The sequence below is a fragment of the Erythrolamprus reginae genome, chromosome 2, assembly GCF_031021105.1.
Source record: "Erythrolamprus reginae isolate rEryReg1 chromosome 2, rEryReg1.hap1, whole genome shotgun sequence".
Taxonomy (NCBI): Eukaryota; Metazoa; Chordata; class Lepidosauria; order Squamata; family Dipsadidae; genus Erythrolamprus; species Erythrolamprus reginae.
Genome location: NC_091951.1, coordinates 131,350,527 through 131,356,727, shown reverse-complemented (window position 1 = coordinate 131,356,727; position 6,201 = coordinate 131,350,527). Strand labels below are relative to the sequence as shown.

Below are 6,201 nucleotides of genomic sequence, written 5' to 3'. Positions count from 1 at the left end.
TTTCCTATAGATCCCTACATTTATTTTCAATTGATAAATCTATTTTTTGATACTATAAAGCAGCAAGAGAAACATACCATATATCTATTCATATTTTCCATATCATACACAATTTTACATCTCTTTATCAGGACTCCCTTTACTAATCTTTTCTCCAAATAAAAAAAGCTAGCATGATTTTTTAAGTTTTAGAAAATACACCTTTTTTTTACTCCATTCCAAGTTTACAATATTTTATAAATTATTCATTATTATTTTTAATAACTTTCGTTAACATTTTCATAGGCTCTTGACTAAAAATGGACCTTTTTTCCCATGCTGCATCCCTTTCACTTGCATTGTATTGCTACCATGACCTGCTTTTACACTGGAAAATTTTGGAACATTCTTAAGCATCCCTTTTATTTTACTACCTTAAATAGTGTGGTATCATTGATAAACTAGACTTCCTCACAGTTCACTCTTAACTTCAGTTTATAAACACAATGTACTGGTCTAATTCAGATCCCTCAGGAACTCCATGATGAACAGTTGGTCAATGTAAGTGCTTCCATTTATTCCAACCCATAGACTTATATTATGTCTTGAGTTTTCAAATAACGAGAGTTCTTCTTTCATTATACAGTTGTTAAAGGGTAAAAAGAAAGAGGAAATACAAGTTTTGGGGGATTTTTTATTTTTTAGGAAATTTGGGATTAAATGAAGGAATGTAATACTAATTTATTTAATAATTTATTAGATTTGTATGTCGCCCCTCTCCGAAGACTCAGGGATTCATGACATTTGCAATTAACCATTGTAGTCAATTATTTGTCAACAATATGGAATGCCTATCCTGGCTAATGTTGACTAAACAAACATCCTGCTCTCACTCTTCTATTTATAGTACAGATTACTTACTCAACTCTTCTATTTAGGGTACAGAATATTATATTGCTCTATTTAAGAGCAAAGGTTAAAAACTAGCATCATGCGCTTACCTATATCTTGACATGATCTGTCTGTATATTAATCTGTTACTAGTTAGCCATCATTTGAATTGTGTACTCAAGATGTTTGCTACAAGAATAAACCCAGCTTTACAAGTAGAAGGCTTCTTCTAAGCTGAGAGAATTTTTGAGCTTTGAAAAGCTTTGCTCAGAAATCATGTCTCCATGTCCATTACTACACCATCAACTAAGATTGCAACCCAGGGTTTTCCCCTAAAGTGCTTCTCCAAAAGGCAACCGGACTTTCTTGGTTTTTCCTGGAAAACATTTGGCTTATCATCCAAGAAGCTCCATCTGTTCTTGAATGAGAAGAGAAACCAAGAGAGACCAGTTGCTTTTTGGAAAAAAACACCTTTGGGGCAACTATGATCCAGGTGATTGAGAATTTTCAAAGATATAAGCCTAATGTTTTATTTCCAGTTGCAGAATTATGCAAAATATTGCCAATTATTCTTTGTTACATTTCTTCCCTAGGCAAATGTAGCCACAGGCATAACTCTCTCCTTTCCTCCCCCTTTGAGATAGATCTGGACTCAATTCCAATGAATCTATTCTTCATCATAAATAAAATTTAGTAAAATCAGCCTCAAACCAGTTTGGCTAACTTTTCAGGATATAACATTCTGGAAAATTTTCCTAGAAAACAAAGTGGAACAGTGTTCTGTCTGGGTTCCCCCAGACCTCAACACCAACTGGAAAAAACAGCCAGACACGCTGGTAAAAGCAAAAGTACTTTATAGCTTGAAAAATAAACACAGAGAAAAACCTGTTCTTCCCAACAGGCAGGCTAGGAGACTTTACAGCAGAGTCCTGATGTCCAGACAATACAGCAAACTTCTTGCTGGCACACCCACCACTGTAGAGCATAAGACCCCCACCTTCCCCCCCCCCCCAAGGTTTCAGTATTCAAAGTCACAAACCAGAATTCCAAGACGCCAAAGATCACAGCCAGGTCCCAAGACTCCCAAAGATAATACTCCACAAGCCAGGAAGGGTGGGTCTGCCTTTTAGCCTTTCCAGAGAGCACCACACCCAAACCCAGCTGTTGCCTCTTTAGTGCTGAAAGTACCTATCCAATTGCTCCCTTCTTTGTGTTGCTCTTCTCTGTTGCAGATCGATTATTGCTTGTGCATTTTCCTCTAAGGAATCCAGGCTGCTTGCTGGGGAGAGCTCCCTCTCGGGGGCCTCTGGCTGTTCCCCCTCTTCCTCAGCCTGGGATTCCTCCTCCTCGTCTGCCTGCACCTCCTGTTCCTCATCCTCCCCCTCTGAGCAGGAAACCGACAGAAGATCAGCCGTTCCCTGAGGGGCCTCGGACGGAATCACAACAAACAGAGAACAGTATGTACTCACAAATCTGTAGTAAAATGAGTTGTAAAAATTGGTTTTAAGATATTCAAATCAGAAAGGGGAGAAGGGTCCTTCTTACTACTGTTTCCCCATTTGTAGTGAGAGAATGTAACTGAATGTGTTTTAATATGTTTACTGAACTCCACACCTTTGGGAACTCTATTAATAACTTGGAAAGCAAGAATTAAAGTAACTTTAAAGTATTCCTCACAAGATTGGAATTATTAAAGGTTTAAAGTATTAAAAGTTAAAGTACTGCAAATCTTATGAGGAATTTATATCTTATTTCTTTATTTTGCCCCATAAATTTAGACAATCTGTCTAGGTGGCTCTCTGTTCATCAGGCAATGCATTAGGTAGCTCACTGGGTAATATAGGGATGTTGGAACAGTTTGCCCTTTTGCAAAGTGCCATATAGATGTATGAATGCTGCATATTGTGATCAGGGGGCTTTATTAAAATCTGAAGTTGGCATTTTTCTAAATTTGTTAATATTTATCAGTTATATTTATTCTGGCTGGAGGGAAGACTTGCAAACTCCAAGTTGCCATGGGGTATCAGAAATACTTTCTGAGATTTAATTCTTTATTCCAGGAGTTCTAACAACACAAACAATCTTTATATGTTGTCAAAGGGAAAATGCTTTGCATTAATAAACTCTTCCCCAAGGACTTGTTTGAATTTCCTTGATATCTAGGAGACCCGATTCAATTACCATATAATCATGTTGGTTTGAAATTCTGGGAGTTTCAGTCCCAATATGCTTGGAGAGTGGAAAAAGGTTACACTACAGACATTAACAAGAAGTTTAGCATGCACATATGCAACAAAGTTGTATTTTATTTTCTCATTTTCTTCTTTTCCTTGGTGTGATAAAGATTCCCTTGAGTCAAGCTTGACTCTCAGTGACTACATGGAGTTTGCTCTAATTTGTGAAATGTCATTTCCGATTAATTAGAAGCCTCCACTAATATGAAAATATTCACTCATTGTGAGTGCTTTTGGAAATTCAGTTAAACAATAGTGTCAAAAACATAATTGAAATATTTTATTAATGCATTCTTAATTATTTGTAAGGAAGATCTCATTCATTGAATCTTTTTAACTGACAAAACTACCAGACAGGGCAAATTCTTTCCAAAACAAATAAACAAACAGTCCTTTTTTGGAAAGACAATCATGTATTTATAAATAATCCTTTTTGAAGAAAATCATAAGTGAAGGAGCAATTATTACAAAGGAAACAAGATTGCAGTGATTGCTATTCATAGCTAAGGACTATTTCACCATCTGTGGATATTGATGGCACTGTCACAAACAGAATAAATGTCAAAGAAAACATGTACTCAAATTATTTCATTACTTTCCCCTTTTGTGTTATAGGCTGGCCATTTCAAAAACCAGTGTTTCTATAATCATCACAGCATTGAATTCTAAATTAATAAGATAAAGGAAAAATAGAAAAGGAAAGAAATGGCAGTTTGGAAGGGGGAATGCTATCATTGAAGAAACAGGTAAAAAGCAACAAAAATATGAGAAACGTTATTAGTAATGGATGTAGAAAAAGAGAAAATTCTAACTTCTAAAATATAACAGAAGCATGGTTTCAGCATAGTTTTTTACTAATATTTTAACGTCAGTTCATTTTAATATGTTGATTACTTCTCATTTGTTTCTATAATAGTCATCTTGTAGGGGAGGGGTTGTCATAGAAATTTAATAAATAAAAAAAATAAAAATGTAAATGAATCAAGAGAATGAAATCTGAGATTCATTTGCATTTTTATTTTATTTATATATTATTTTATTTATAGAGAGAATGCACTTTTAAAAATTAAATTAAATAAATTTCAAAAACTGTAAAGCCACCTATAGAGTGCACTTTTAAAAATTAAATAAAATGAATTTTAAAAACTGTAAAACCAGCTTGTAGCTTAACAAAATTGACAAAAATGAATGAAGTATGAATACTTTCTAAATGCACTGCAGAAAAAACTGAAAAAAATAATAACATTATTTCTATGTCATTTAATTTCCTATCCTATTAAAGTTACTCTCACAAACTTTGAATAAACAGCAACAGGAGAGAATTATTGGAAACTGTAGCAGTTGTCTGGCTTCATCATATCATATGCTAATAATTCAACCTTCCATCATTATGGGGTGAGTAAAATGTGGACCCAAATTGTTGGGGGCAATATGCTGACTCTGTAAACTGCTTAGAAAGGGCTGTAAAGCACTGTAAAGTGGTATATAAGTCTAAGTGCTATTGCTATTGCTATTGCTACTGCTACCTATCTGTCTGTCTGTCTGTCTGTCTGTCTGTCTGTCTGTCTGTCTGTCTGTCTGTCTGTCTGTCTATATATCTATATATCGCCCCTCTCTGAGGATTCGGAGCAGCTATTTGATTGAAGAGAAGAGCAGCATGATCATTCTGTCAAATCTTATTGAATGGGCAAAAATAAAGTACAGAAAAAAATAGTCCTATAGACAATTATCTTAAGCTGGGTGAAGATTAATAGATAACAACCAGCATTTTGAATTGAACCTGGCAACCAGAGCAGCTGCACAAACAGAGCTGTCCAATGGGTACAATAAGTCATCATGCAACTTTTGAACAGTCTTCAAAGATTTGTGTGGTCTGCATTATAGTAATCCAAATTAAAGAAAAGGTGAAGAGAAAAAGAAAGAGATGATAGAGATATGATAGAGATATTATAGATGATGATAGATAGATAGATAGATAGATAGATAGATAGATGATAGATAGATAGATAGATGACAGACAGATAATAAAATGAATATCTAAAGCTAGGATTTTGACTATTATTGCTACAAGGATTTAATAAATATCAAAACCAAAATTATTTATTTTGATACTTAGTGGTTATGGTTTTTCCTTTGTTATTTTGCTCAGGTGAAGCGGAGAGAAATCTTTCGTTTTTTTAAGCAGAGCTAAAAATAAAAGCAGCCTAAATAAGATGATTTTCACTTTTTAAATGTCTTGCTACTTAACTGATTCCTTAGCATACTATTTTGCAAAAAGGATCCTTTGGAATTATAAAACATATTTTAAAACAAAATTGATTATTTGAAAAGAAACAAAATATTCAACACTATATTTTTAGATTCATTTCACATTGAAAATCCAGATTGCTAAATTGTGCCCTTACCCTTCAATATAGCAGCTGAAGATGTTTGTGTCAAATTATTCTCTCTCAGAGCATAGTCTGTGATTTCCCTGAGAGTTGTTTGATTTAAGGTTGAATTGACTCTTGATCTCCTGTATATATTAATAACTAGTAGCTGGATTTTTAGTCTTCAGGATATTATCCTCCTGTTTCTAAGAGAGAACTCTGAAGGTAAATCTAGTAGTTTTCTAGATAGTCTGACTTTTTTCTTTCACATAGCTGTATAATAAAGAAGAAAAGGAACAGAAGAAATGAAGTATGAAGTCTGAAGAAGATATGTGATCTTGATCTTCACTTGTCTTCAATTGACCTCAGAACAAAAACAATACCTAAATAACTTTTCAGTAGCAATCCTTTGAGTAATCTACAGATTCAATGTTGCAGCTGTAAAAACAAGGGGGGAGTACAGAGGTTGCAACACCTTTCTGATATTGATATCCACCACAGCACAATCTTTTGCAGAATACATTCAATCTATGATTTTCCTGTTTTATACTCGCTCCATTTCCCATTATAAAATTTACCCTACTATCTGAAAAAATACAGCAATCCCCCCTTGTTAAGAAAAAAAAAGAAGGGGTTTAAAAAAGGACCCAGCTTGTATTTTGCTAAAATATTCAAGAAAATAGAAAATATAGGATAATTGTTGTTCAAGATAGAAGGAAAGTGATAAA

The 6,201-nt window shown here is 34.1% G+C and overlaps 1 long non-coding RNA gene across 1 annotated transcript; it reads left to right on the top strand.

Annotated features, from left to right (window-relative positions):
* The first annotated feature begins 2,158 nt into the window (after nucleotides 1-2,158).
* Nucleotides 2,159-4,468, top strand: LOC139158572 (uncharacterized). The gene is made up of 3 exons (XR_011557717.1): nucleotides 2,159-2,327; nucleotides 3,720-3,850; nucleotides 4,387-4,468. It is a non-coding gene; the product is annotated as an uncharacterized lncRNA (long non-coding RNA).
* Nucleotides 4,469-6,201: the final 1,733 nt, after the last annotated feature.